The sequence below is a fragment of the Numida meleagris genome, chromosome 6 (assembly GCF_002078875.1).
Source record: "Numida meleagris isolate 19003 breed g44 Domestic line chromosome 6, NumMel1.0, whole genome shotgun sequence".
In the NCBI taxonomy this organism is placed as follows: Eukaryota; Metazoa; Chordata; class Aves; order Galliformes; family Numididae; genus Numida; species Numida meleagris.
In genome coordinates, this window is record NC_034414.1 from 32,323,794 (window position 1) to 32,338,336 (window position 14,543).

The following is a 14,543-nucleotide window of genomic DNA, read 5'->3' on the forward strand; positions in this document are numbered from 1 at the left end:
CTCAGATTGTTGCCGCTGTTCTTTGCTCTCAGGGCCATCTCCTTACCCTTTTCCCCTCTTCCCTTTTCCTGGGTCGTGGGTCTGTGGGTCCCCCGTCCCCTTTGTCACAGAACCGGGCCGAATGCCCATAAACCGTTGACATTTTCAAACCCCCTGCCATAGCCAGGGAAACCTCCTACCAGATGAGGCTACCCAGGGCGCCATCGAACATGTCCTTGAATACCTCCAGAGGTGGGGCATCCACAGCTTCTCTGGGCAGCCTGTGCTAGTGCCTCTCATAAAAAAAAAATTTCTTCTGACTATCTAATCTAAACCTACCCTCTTGCAGCTTAAAGCCATTACCTCTTGTGCTATCACCACATGACATCTCCAGGTTTCTTGTAGGCCTTGTTAGGTACTAGAAGGCGTATGTACTGAGTGTGCAGGAAAAGTAAAATCCTATAGGTCAAAGTGAAGATGAACTGATTTTAGAAGACAGATATGTTGCTGACATACAAAGGAAAGGCTGTGTTAGGGAAGCTTTATTTAAAGTGATCTCAGAGTACTGTAGTTTTCCAACTGATAGCATACCTCTTTTTATGGTTTATAAACAGAACCTTTTTTCCTAACCGTGTAGTGTTCTAACTTGTTCTTTGCTGTTCTTAATTTAAACTATTGTGGTGAAATACTGAAGCCAGATCACATATCTTGAAATGCTGAGAAAATCTGTCTTCCATCATTTTCTTTATTGTGAAAGACTTCGTTTATTCAGTGTTTAATTTACAATTCTCTAGGTGACCTATAAGTCATGCATTTTTTTTAATTTTTTTTTTATGAAAAGGATGTGTATAGAAAAGTCAGAGTAATCTGTATGTGACTATTTTAATCCTGTGTTTAATTCCACTTTTTCTCCTATCTGGAAAACTAGTAGAAAACTGCTAGGAGAAGAGTGTTAAAATCAGTCTGAGTCTATTTGTTTTAATCATTTCAACTCAAGCTCACCAAAATCCATTGGAAAGAAGGTGAGAGAAAGAAATGCATGGAATGGAACACTGATCAACAGAACAGAACACCTCCACCATGCCCCTCTAGTCCAACTCCCCTGCAATGAACAGGGACAGCGCAGCTAGATCAGGTTGCCCAGGGCTCGATCCAGCCTTACCTTGTAAGTCTCCGGGGACGGGGCATCAACCACAACACTAGGCAACCTGTTCCAGTGCCTCACTACCCTCACTATAAAAGATCTTTTTCCTTATATCTAACCTAAATCTTTGAGCTTGAACTTACTAGGAAAGGTTTGGAGATAGCTTCTCTCTGGTCAAACAGAGTATTCTAACAGTTATATGGAGGTTGAAAGATTGAGAAATAGATATTTGAGAGAGAACAATCATGTTACTTTGAGAACTGTGCAATACCCTTAAGTACTGTTGGTGGTAATGATGAATTACATGTCTTATAGCTCTGCAAATTGGCGCATGAGTTACTTAGAACTGATCCACAGTCATTAGAACTGTCTTATACAATGAAATAGGTTTGATTTTACTGAGTTTTTGTTGACTTAAGAAGCCTGAAAGAGGGATGTTTTTATAGTTCTTATCAGGTTTACACTGAATTTTCAATGAAATTACAGAGAACTCAGTTTACTTGTTGGCCTGCTATACTTGCAGTAGCCACGTACAGGGCAGGCTGAGATATTAAATGTCTATTCATTAAACAGAAATAAAAGTTGAGGTCTTCAAAAAAGTATCAGAACAGTTTAGATATGATTTCTGTGCACTCAATGCCTTAACTTGTAAGTAATCCTCTTGATAATAATAATTAAAAAATTATAGATTAATAAAAACACTGTATGCTGCTCAGAAAATAACTCCAATGATATTCTTATATTTTTCTTTGGTGTTTATACCTCATGCTTTCTTTATGCCGTTCTAATAATTTGTTTTATTGACACCCCTTTTCCCTACCAACCTTTATTCTGAAAATCAGCTTATTGATTTTCTTATCTGTAACTAAGAAAAGTACCATTATTTCTTCAGCTACTCAGAGATACATAAGCGGTGGTATAACTCAGTTATAAGTCACAAGTTAGGCACGAATCTGTTTGATTGATAACTGCCTTACTCTAGTTTTGTGCTGATGTACCTTCTCTGACTTTAGCACAGTGAACTAGATTCACATGAATAGGGACTTTTTCACATTTTATCTTAAGATTTACTCCGCCTTCCCTGTATTCATGAAAACTGTAATAAATTTAGTGACCCTTTTTAAGATTCAAGAGATAGGAAGGAACCTGCTCAGATGGTTCTAAGTAGATTTCTTGTGCCTGTCTGGTCTGTACTCTCTTTAACTCTGATGGTTAATATTGGTGTGACTGGCCACTGAATAACTCCCGCAAGGACCAGGAGCCTTTATGAGCAGCAAACACTTCCTCTGTTTCTAGTCATTTTTCCTTTTATTGAACACACACTTTTACCTGTGGTATAGGCTTGAAAACTTTGGAAGAAGTGCTTGAATCTGCTGAAAAACATTTGAATGTCTTGAAAGATATGAGTAATTTTGTCTGCCACAATTAGAGTATTCCTATGCTGATTGCTATTCCTTGTTGATTTATTGGATGTTATTCCTGGAAGCAACTTCCCCAGCAGTGAGATAATGGCAGGAACAGCCAATACGGATCACCTAATACTGTTACATCATTCGTCACATTAATTTCACATATACAGTAATGTTTCTAACCAACATGGCTGACCTCTAGCTATGCATAAGTCTTGCGTCTTTACTGATTTGTAATTACAGGCTGTTTTGGAGAAAAAGATGGTATTGTACATATTTTCTAGCTCTTTATCTCACTGTGGAATATCATTAAACTCTTTTATAACATGTTATTTATTATGTTATGCAAAGTCTGCGGCTCTTAGGAACAGCCTTAAAGGATTTATATTTTATTTATACATTTTTACTTTTGTAAGTACTTTTTTACTTTTGTTCTTTTTTCATTTGGCCATGTCCTATTTTAAATAATCTGGGAGAAAAAATATTGCTTGTTGTAAAACAGATACCCAAAGGAATTAAAGAACATTTAGCCTTTTTTCCCTCCTGTTATGTTTCATCAGATTTTAGTTATGTCACAGTGAGCAAGAATTTCATAGATTAAAACAACAATTGATTTCTTTATCTTTTATTTGAATTTATCCGTTCCGCTGAAATACATTAGGTGTCTCCAAAGAAAGTAGTAAATTATAGACAGAGCAAAAGTTAAAATTAGATCTGAGTGTGGTGTAATGCCCAAAGGAAACTGTTTGGAAAGGTTACAAGCTGTCAAAAAACAATTTGTATGGTTAAAAGCCACACAGTTAGATGCTGCTAATGGAGTATCTGTAATGATTATTTAGGCATTGGTTGCTTATTATGTCTTTGAGGCAGCTATTCACTGTGCTACTTTGGAGGCTATAAACACCTGTAATTGAGCACCTATTATACAGAAGAAGTGTGTGCAAGAATGCATTGTACCACATCAAACAAACCCCTCCTCTCTATTCTCTATATTTTTAATCATTTTTTCCCTCTTGGAGTTGTGGTTGATGCTGATTGTGAGAATAAAGACTAGTTACTGTAGTGAAAGGATCATAAAGTCAATCATGCAGATAAAATTACTTAGCAATTCAGCCAGCTGGTCTCTATTTGGCTTCACTTCGGTTCATTAGTTTATGGGGGGAACTCACTCCACATTTAAAGAAAGCAAAACTGCATAAAAACAGGTTTGTAATTAATTGCAGCTTTACGTATAGAAATAAAATTGTGAAGTGTATGTGCCCACTGGGCTCTGATTTTTGATTACCTTTTGTATCCTTTTAAAAATAACTTTATTTTGTATTTACAACCCGTTCTAGACACAGGTAGTGTACCCAGTATACCTCCTTTTTTTTAAACTGGCATGTAGTACTTTAAGAGTTTTCATATCACAATATTTGCTAGAAGACTAGACAACTTTAAACAATTTAGGAGCTTTTTGAAAGAGTGGCTGCATGGTACTGGCATTCTGTGCAGGTGCTCTCATGCAGGTGATTAGGTGACATTGTTTAAATGTAAGCATATAGTTGAGGTGCTGTACATCATAGGCATATTGTGGTTTGCTTGCTTTGTAAGAGTTAAATATCTAATTTTAATTGTGATTGTGTTTAACAGTGCCAGAAATAATAAATACACTATTCTTCTAGTTTGGAAGTTTTTTATAAAGGGCACATAAAAGGAGCAAGAGAACTAGGGAGTTTGTACATTTCTAATCCCCTAACGGGTTATCCACAATGAAGCCAAATTACTACCAGATCCTTTCAGATCTAACTGGAGAAGCCAAAGAGGCCATGGCCTGTGCATTTATGTTAGCAGTTACACTGCATGGGTAAAGAAATCAATATGTTATGAAAATTTTGTCAGAAATACATTTGTAAAAAACACATATAACTGTTGAAAGGAGCTTGTTGCTTATAAGGCCAGACCAAACACCCATATATTAGCTGACTACCGAGCAGTGGCCTTTTTTCAGAAGTCTTCTGCAGACAGAATGTAATCTGTGAAGGGGGATAGTGAATATTGGGTAGAAATAACTCTGGGTTATCCTACCTATTAAAGGTTCTTGAAATGAGGATTTGTAAGAAATTTGAGAGATTCAGAATCTGTTTCAATGTTTTTCAGTGTTTAGTTAGATCAAAGTAGACTCTGAAACACTGAAATTCCCTGCATTTCCATTGTTCCAAAAGAAATTATCCTATATAAAACTATATTATTATTATTTTGGGAGGTTGTGATACATGCTTGCCTAAATCACAGAATTGTAGAGGTTGGAAGAGACCTCCAAAGATCATCAAGTCCAACTCCCCTGCTAAAGCAGGCTCCCTACAGTAGGTTACACAGGAAATCAGCCAGGTGGGTTTTCACTATCTCCAGAGGAGGAGATTCCACAACCTCTCTGGGCAGCCTGTTCCCATGCTCTGTTACCCTCAAAGTAAAGATGTTTTTCCTTATGTTTATGTTGAGCTTTCTATGTTCCCATTCATGCCTGTTGCCCCTTGTCCTGTCTATGGATACTGCTGAAAAGAGCTAGGCCACATCCACCTAACTCCCACCGAAAAGATATTTATAAGCACTGATACAATTTAGCTATGGAAAAGATAGCAATGAACTTGTTATCTCAGTTCTTCCTCTTGTTACCAGGAGTGCATTTCTTTAGTTGATTCACATTTCTGCCAACTTTGTATATCAAATATTATTGGCATAAATGGCAATTTATTTTTGACAATCTTAACAATTACAATTGAATCTGTTTCCTTTTTATCATCTTTAATAGATATTATCAAAACAGAAAAGAATGAAAGAATTAGTAGAGTCAACATTTTCTAGAGAGTACTGGAATTTCAAAACTCAGAGAAATTGAATGTGAACACAAGTGCCTGTTCAAATTTTTATTGTTATTTTCCAAAGTTGAAGACATGAAAAATGGGATTGGTCCCTGGCTGAAGTCTGGACTAGCATGTATGAGTAATTATCTGACATGTCTAAATATTCCAAAGTAACTTCTAAATGTTAAAACATATTCTTTCCAATCATTTACATCGAATTCCTATTTTTCAGGGATGGGAGGAAGGATGTGGTTGGTGAAATTTGTTTAGGATGGGAGTGGTCCTAGTAAGCCCCTCATAATTTGTGCTTATAAATAGTGTATGCAAGGTACAGTGTTATAGTAGCAGAAAAGAAATTCTACAGTTAGAGCTGCCTCCTAAACGTACTGTAACCTTCTATGAATTAGAGACACCCAAAGTATGATTTCTTTTATGGACCTATCGATCTTCAACATTGTAGAAACTCTGTCTATTAAAAGAAACAGGCTGGAGTAATGCTATTAGATAGTGCATGGGAATGTTTAACTCCCTGTACAGTAGTTAACTGCTGTCATCTATTGCAGCTATTGACTGTTCAATTTCCTTAAGTTTATTACACATCTTCATTTCCTGAATGATCGGAGATCATTTAATTACAGAAAATGATTAACTAAAACATTTAGTAAGCACGCCACCTCCATCTGTTTTATGAAGTTCTGAAAATAGAAACCAGCATTGTTTAAAATATATATGAATATGTAAAATTCTTTAAAGCAATTTTATTGGCAGAAATTTAATAAGAGAATCAATAATAGGTCCTAGTAATAGAGTGTGTGATCCCATATGTATAGGTTAAGTCAAAGTTACAAAGAACAGTTGGTTAACACACTGAAGAGTTTGAAACGATATTGTAGCTAACCAAAATTTTAAAGTTTTCCTGAGAGATAAATTACAAGTATAACATATTTTTCTTCCATGCAATACTGAGGCATGTTTACTTTAAATACTACTCCAAACAAAAATGTTTATATTGCCAGTTAGTAAAATTATTATAGTTGATACTGAAGAGATCTTTGCAAGATAGGAATTATCTACATCTCCCCCTTTTACTTTAAATTATTGGAATTACTTGAGCCTAGAATCTATTTGATGTGGATTCTCTAATTTGTTAAGGTGCGTGGAACTAAATGTATTTGTTGGTAGCCAGAATAAGCAGAACTCTAAAACATGGAAGAAAGAAAAAAACAGCAGCTATTTCTCAGGATAAGATGGTTCTATTTAATTTGAGTGTCTATGGTTTATGTTGGTTTTTCAATATAGTTGAGCAAAACAAATAACATCACTAAAATTCACACAATTCATTTCCTGATACCATTAAGTTTATCTAGAAAACTTTAAACTATTCAACCATTATCTGAGCATAGCATGGAGAGCAGCAATAATGAGCCATAAGCGTCACTGCTGCTTAAGCCAACAACAAATCATTCTCAGTCTTAGGCTTTCTGTCGGTTGTTCAAGGACAGTTGAAAATATGCAGCCAGAATTCATCCTCCTTCAGAGAGGAAAGCGACTCCTCTGCTTTGGAGCTCTTGATCCCTGGAAATGTTACATTGTAGAACTCCTCCTTGATTTTAGGGACTTCTTTTCATCATTAATAAATTTTAAAATGTAAGAATAAATTATTAATATAGTCTCCCATAATCAAGATTACAGGTATACATTTAAAAATAATCCTTAAATGATGTAGGATGCATCCTCATTATGCACACCTGCATTGTTTCTCCTTCAACAAAACACAAACTTCTCAAACTAACAGAAACTCCACATGCCATCTATTATTAATTGCCATATATTTTATTTATATAAAACAAACAATGGCTTGGATGTACAAGCAAACTATGAAAAGAACACCTGGTATGGGATTACACAGCAAATCTCAACTTTGTTAATAACAGTTATTATATAATTAGGAATAAACTGCTTTAATTGCCTAGATATAGTGTGTTTCACAAGTATTCTACAATTATTAAAATGTCTTGCTTCATGTGAGAGTGTTCAGTGCTTCCACAGACTTCAGCCTTTTGGCTTCTAAATTTTTTTCTCCGTCCCCGAAACATGCACTCAGTTCTTGTATCAGTATTTTCTGCCTGTAGATAACTGCCTGCAGATAACTGACTATAAGCAAATTCTGTTGAATTTACCTGTATTAAATAGTTTATCATCCCAGCAGTAGCTTCTGATTTATTCACATGGTGAAAAAGGTAAAAGGGCCTGGCAATCTGATGCTTGGAATAAAACTGTTGATTGCTGCTTCTGCAAACATTTATCCTGCTACATTATGTTTTTTTTATTTTTATTTTTATTTTTTTTTTTCAGTGTTTTTGGCCTAGAGAATCAAGCTTTTAAAAGCAAGAGGCAGCCACAGTATGGATCCTAATTCATAAACTATGCTCGCTTCTTGCTTTCTCCAGCCTGCCCTTCTCCACGGCAGATTCTCCAGTCCCTCTGTGGCCCTTTACTGGACTTGCTCCAGGTGCTCTATGTCTCTCTGGTAGCAAGGAGCCTACTGCCGGACACAGCACTCCAGGCGCAGCCTCACCCATGTTGTGTAGCAGGGAAAGATCACCTCCTTCAACTTGCTGGTAATGCTCTTCCTAAAGCAGTCCAGGATGCCTTCCTTTCTGCAAGGGAGCATTGCTAGTTTGTGGTCAGCTTGTGTCCACCACGGGAAGCACAAAGGGAAAGGGACAAATTGTGGCATCTATCCAGAAACCAGATATTTCCCACTCCATGGTTGGTGTTGCTGTTGTTGTGCCCATGAACAGTTTATTAGGATCAGAAACAGGGAATATTACATGTTTTATAAATCACTTCTCTTTAGATCTTGTAGTATCTTGACCAAATGAAGAAAACAAAAATGATTTGTGACAATAAATGCTTATATATATTTACAGTTTACCTTTAAAGATGTTCGGTATAATATTGTAGAATTTTTTTACAAACTTGAAAACATACTATAAGGTTTAATGCTTTATTTCTACCTGATTTTTTATAAATAATGTTTGATTTGGAGGAGAAGAACTGACTGAAAAGACAGATTTCTTTATTAAGGTACAAAACTAGCAACTAATCCTGTGTTAGTTTCAGACAGAAGTTGAACTGTTGTGCTGAACTTTTTTTTCTAGAATTAGGAAAAATTACAGTATATGTTAAAGGAACTATTCTTAGCATGTAATATTAGTTGCATTTATTGCATGTAATGTTGAATAATATTATTAATGACATGTTAATTCAATGTAATTGTATGTATTTTTTTCTACAATGTAAAACATTATTCATTTTAAGTCTTGGCTACTTAGTATGTTTCAGTAGTTTAAGAGCATAGGGTTGAAGAGGAATCTAATAATATTTGTCTAAGAAATGTAGAAATATAAGAATGAAGAGTTATCTCAATGGTTTTTCATAGTGTCCGGTGTCTAGTTACAAACAATCGTCAGTACCAAGCATAGCCACTTCATGAGCTGTTTTGAAATACCAGTCTCAGTTTTTTCTAACTCTTCCTTCTTTTCCTAGTGGTTGATTTGAATATTGCAGCAGGACTATGATAAAAATATTAGGTAATCACATGTATCTATTGTGCAATTGCTTGGGTAATGTGGTAAATGTGTTGGAACAGTTGATATGTTGATCTAATGGAAGGTGTCCCTGTCCACGGCAGGGGACTTGGAGATAGATGATAGTCTATAAGGGTTCTTCCCAACTCAAACCATTTTTTGATGACTATGAGGATTCATTACAGTGGAAGACATCTATATAGATTCTTGCATATGGATAACACTTGATTCATATAGTTGCCATGTTAATGCAATTATGACAGCAATTTAGGGGCAAAACCCAATTCGTGTTACAAGTCGGAGCCTGTAGTCCTAATAATTACATAGATTAAGAAATACTCAAAGTTTTTATTCCAGATGGTTGTATTTTGTCTACTTGGAGAGTTAACATGCACAGTCTGCCACAGGCTTGTCTATTAGTAATACTGATCAAATACATTATGTCAAATTTTATTGCTTGTTTATTCAGTGCTTTCTTAAACATGTCAGAATGGTAGCAGAATCCAGTGGAGGGATGCACTGTTAAAGGAGTGTGCCTATAATGCTTCTGTTGTGGTTTAACCTGGCAGGTGGCTAAGCACCACATAGTTGTTCACTTACTCTCCCCCACCCCACTCCCGGTGCAATGGGGAAGAGAATCAGAAAAGAACATGTAGAACTCATGGGCTGAGATAAAAACTCTTTACTAAAGACTATTTACTGAGACTAAACATGAAGAGGAAAAAAGGATAATTTTATATATATATATATACAAAACAAATAATGCACAAGCAATTGCTCACCACCCACCAACAGATGCCCAATCAGTCCCCAAGCAGTGGCAGCCTACCCTGGCCAGTTGCCCCCCATTTTCAAGTTATTTTACATGACACCAGATGGTATGGAATATCTTTTTAGCCAGGTTGGGTCAGCTGTCCTGGTTCTGTCCCCTTCCAACAACTTGCATCCCCTCAGCGCCCCTAATTGGCAGGACAGTACAAGAAGCTGAGAAACTGAAATGTCCTATATTGTTTTTCTCCTAAAACTAAAGCATATAATCATACCAAACAATATGAAGGAAAAATCAAGTCCATCCCAGCTTAAATAAGAGCAACTTAACGTGTAGGATGCCATTTATTGTTATGCTAATATAAGGAACATCTAGGAGATAAAAGAGTTTGACAGAGCTATGAACAATATACTTTGAGATGGAGCATGGAGGGCTAACTGGGCAGCAGGAGCTTTAGGCAACTGAGCAGTGATTACTAGATTTCTTTTTTTTAAAGAACTAAATTTATGTAAAAATTTAAACAAACAACATGAGTACAGTATGCCTTATATTGAAGACTTACATATTATATTTCTGTAAAAGCTGGGGGAACTTCTGTTTTTACTGTTGCTTTTCTACATCTTGTATCAAAAGTGTTCATAAGTTAATATAAGACTATAGTGTAAAGTTTATGCAATTAAAGACCATAAGAGAGTTTATAGACCATTCATCATTGGATATGGGTCATAAACTGTGAGTTTCAGAAAATAAGAAAGGAATTTCATTTGTAGTTCACTGTTGCCTGAAGCCTACCTAATGAAATCTTTCTTAGTCATAGAACTAACAGTGTATCTAGCTGAAAAGCATTGAATATTCACTGCATCTATTAAACTTGAAAAAGTAGAATAAAATCTTGCATACTTATAGGGTTTTTTCTGTTGGGTTCATTTCAACCAAAATTAGACAGCTCGTGTTCATTTAGGACATTCAACAGGAGTTGAACCTTTAAGATTCCACACTGTCGGCTCCCATCATTTCATATGACAGCTGAGTGTAATGCACCCAAGCCATACTAAGTGAAAAACTGCTAAAGAATACAATTGCTTTTTTTAACCAAAGGAAAAGAACACATTAACCAGTGCTTTGTGGATATGTGGATTCTCTATTCATCTTGTTTTGTCTTACTTATGTAGCAGCATACAGCGCTGATATGAAAGATCTGTAGATTTTCTTAAAGAAATAATGTGCCTTTTGTTCTTTTCTAACTTTAATATACTATATAATATTTTCTCAAAGACTAAATACATGTTAAAGAGATACATTTTTAAGGCAATAAAAAATGCAATTTCATACCAAAGTCCTTTAAAGACTAGGGAAAGAGATAATGTTTAAAATGAAAGGCTGATACTACTTACGTAGAATGCTGAAATATTATTATGTGTATCAAGGTTTTAGAATACCATGCAAGAAGTGTACAATACCATCTTGTTATATTTAAGCATGTTATATGATTTCAGGCAGAATTAGAGTTAGGGTTCAGACTGGAGAACAGCAAAATTGTAAAGTTTTGCTGATGGACTTCAGGTTTACCAGCTGTGGACTTCAAATTTACTCTCCTGTACTTCGAAGACTCATTAATCTTGATAGTCTCAAAGACTTTCGGGAAAGTTTCTATTTGAGCTGATGAATAGACATGGATTGTTGATTTGATGTAGTGTAGAAGTTGTAGGAATAGGTTCAAATCTCTGCTTTGAGATTGAAATCTCTAATCCCCTGAAAATTTAAAATGGTTTGCATAGGCCCATACTGCTATCTGAAACAAATCCTACTTAATTTTAGGCGTGCTTTTGTTATTCTTTCCATTCACTTTGTGTGGTTTACTGGATGACAGCTGGCTTATAATTCTGGAAATTATAAAGATAACTTCTGGTTATGGATAAAAAACTCGAAGAGGAATTTCCGAAGGAAGGAGTCTTTTCCTTTTGTTGTTATGAAAAAACCTGTTGAGATTTTGAAGTAATCTGGAAACTGCCTACTACATTTACTTTGAAATCTCTGCAATTCCACTTTCCTGGACACCAATGTTATTAATGTGGAAAAACTCAATTTATGTTAAACTCTAAATTTACATGGTGGAAATAAAAAATCAGCTATTACCTTTGAAGTTTGCTTGTTTTTTTTTTAGTGCTGGTGACTCTCTTATGTTATTATATATTACTGTACATGTAACATGTTATATATATAATATTATATATAACATTATTATATATAACATGTTATTCAAAAAAATTTTCAATGAAAGGACTTGAAATAACATCTAGAATCAGTTTTTCTTAAGTACGCATTACCAAAATGGGCAGAAAGTTTAATGTGTTAAACGTTATTTTCATACTTAAAAAAAAAAACAAAAAAACCACAATTTTTAGTGTTTGTTTTCCTTATTTAAAATCGCTTTGAGTTTAAATACTTCGTGAAATTTAGTTCAAAATATAAATTCTTGTGGTCTGGATGTGAATGTCTCTTTCTCATAAAATCAAGCTTATCCTTTACATTCACTTGGCTTTCCTAGTTGTACTTAAAGATCAAAAACATATGCTGTTCCAGGTGTGCTTGTGAGCAGGCACCACTGATGGGGTTTTATGTAAAGAGATAAAAATTCTGTACATGAGCTGTCAGAAATTGTTTGGCTGAACAAAGTCATTGTTACTAAAACACTGCTGATTCTCTTAAATGGAAATGCAATGAGAAACACTTGTGTGAAATCTAGATTAGTAGAACTGAAAGTCATCATGGATTCCAGGTCAGAAGTAAAGAAATAAGATTATTCATGGAAGGTCAGATAGTATCCATGTTCTCAAAGGGTGATGAAAATTTCAATTGTAAAGAGTGTAGAAACAGGTGTGATTATTGTACGGCAGGAGAATGGAGAGCTTGCGTTAGAATATTTTAAATTCTGATGTCAAGAATATTGTACAAGAAAGGTGTAAGATTATGCTTATTACTACTAATTTATGAGCCTAAATATGTTGAAGAGCTAGGAATGCAGAGAAAATATTCTCCAACTTTGCCTTAATATCTAAAAGCCATAAAGTACTCAAAAGAGTATACTGTATGAACAGGTGCACTGGATAGCACTGTGCTCGTCATTCTCTTGTTCACTGAGCCCATGTAGAGAACGAACACAAACCGGACAATGGAGTTTGGACACATATTGTATTGTATGACTAGAACCTGAATTCATCATGTAGTGCAATGAGTCCCTTCTCCCCTCTCCTTTCATATTTCCACATCTATAGCACTTCCTTTGTGTGATGGGTTAATCCTGATAGACTTTATGGAAAACTGTCTTCAGAAGAACTATTTAAATGAAGAGGATGAATGATTACCTTATGAAAACAAAAAACTGAAAATGTTTCTAGAAAACTACAGTTTTGTATTTGATAAAGGATATTTCTGTTTTTTTCGTGTGTAATTTGGCTATGGCTGATCTAGCAAAAAAAAAAAAAAAAGAAATAGATTTGGAAAAGTGAGAATCACTGAAAGACAGAACACTGAGGTCCTTAACTAAACCATGCAGAGATAGTCTATTCAATTTAAAGTTTAAACAGAGGCATATGGTAAAGATCAGTTCACTACTGGGGCTGACAACTGGGCTTTGTTGTGTTAACTCCAGCAGCAGGAAGAAAGAGAGGAAATAACAAATGCAGACATACCATAAACAAGCCCATGGAATTACAGGGGACTAAGCTGTAATAGTATGCTAAATTGCACCTATACATAAACCTTCTTTGTTTTCTTGCTGCAAAGGAGGATATCTAAATGTATATAAATAAACATGGTTAAACCTCAGACTGACAGTACTGCTAGAATGAGGAATCATTTTCTTTTGCTGGAAACTCCTGATAAATTGAATGTTTGCTTACATCAGTTGAACTTTTGAATGAGACACCTGTGTGCTAGCATTTGTGTGGGTTTTGGGATGATTTAATAGTAATTATGTGAGATTTACGTAGAAGGAATGCTAATACAAATTAATTGCGTATAGAATTTGTGCAGAGGATAGTTGACATACATCTTTGTGTTTGTGCCAAAACTGCCTATTGCTAGCAGTGTGAATCAGGTAGAAACCTTTTTATGCAATGAAGAGTACATTATTATTATCACTGTATTTTTCTGCATAATGTCTTTTCTATCTTCCGTATTGAAAATACATCTGTATATTTACAAACATACTGTATTCTGCTGCAGTTTTTCACTAACTTATCTTCCACAATGGAAATACTTCAAGTTGACTTTTTTCAGTGAGTCATTTGCCAATACACATGTACATTCTTGTATGTAAAATAGAAGAAAAATATTTTCTCCACATCTTTTAAAAATTATTTTCCCCTACAAATGCTTTGGTATTTTCCTGGTTGTGTCCTGAACATCACAATGCAATGAATACTGAAAGCAAGCAATATAGCTGGATTATCCTCCATGATCAAATCTTATGCCACCTTCACTGCTGTAATTTTTCCATTCCAGAAAGGGAGCCAGTGAAGTGAGAATCACCAAAAAAGTGAGAATCGAGCTGAATCTTTCCTATTAAAGGAAGATTTTCTTGATCTTTCATTTTTTTCCATTGATGTTCCATCTTAATTCCTGCTATCACCCCCCAACCTGCCTTTCATATGACAGGGGAAGAGAAAGTAATTTTAACCAGGTAGATGTTCCGGACGGCCTATTCTCTTTTCCTTTGCAGCAAAGCAAATCAGAAACTGCACTACTTGCACCAATAGATTTGCTCCAATGTCACAAACTACTATGATGAATGCAGAAAATTTT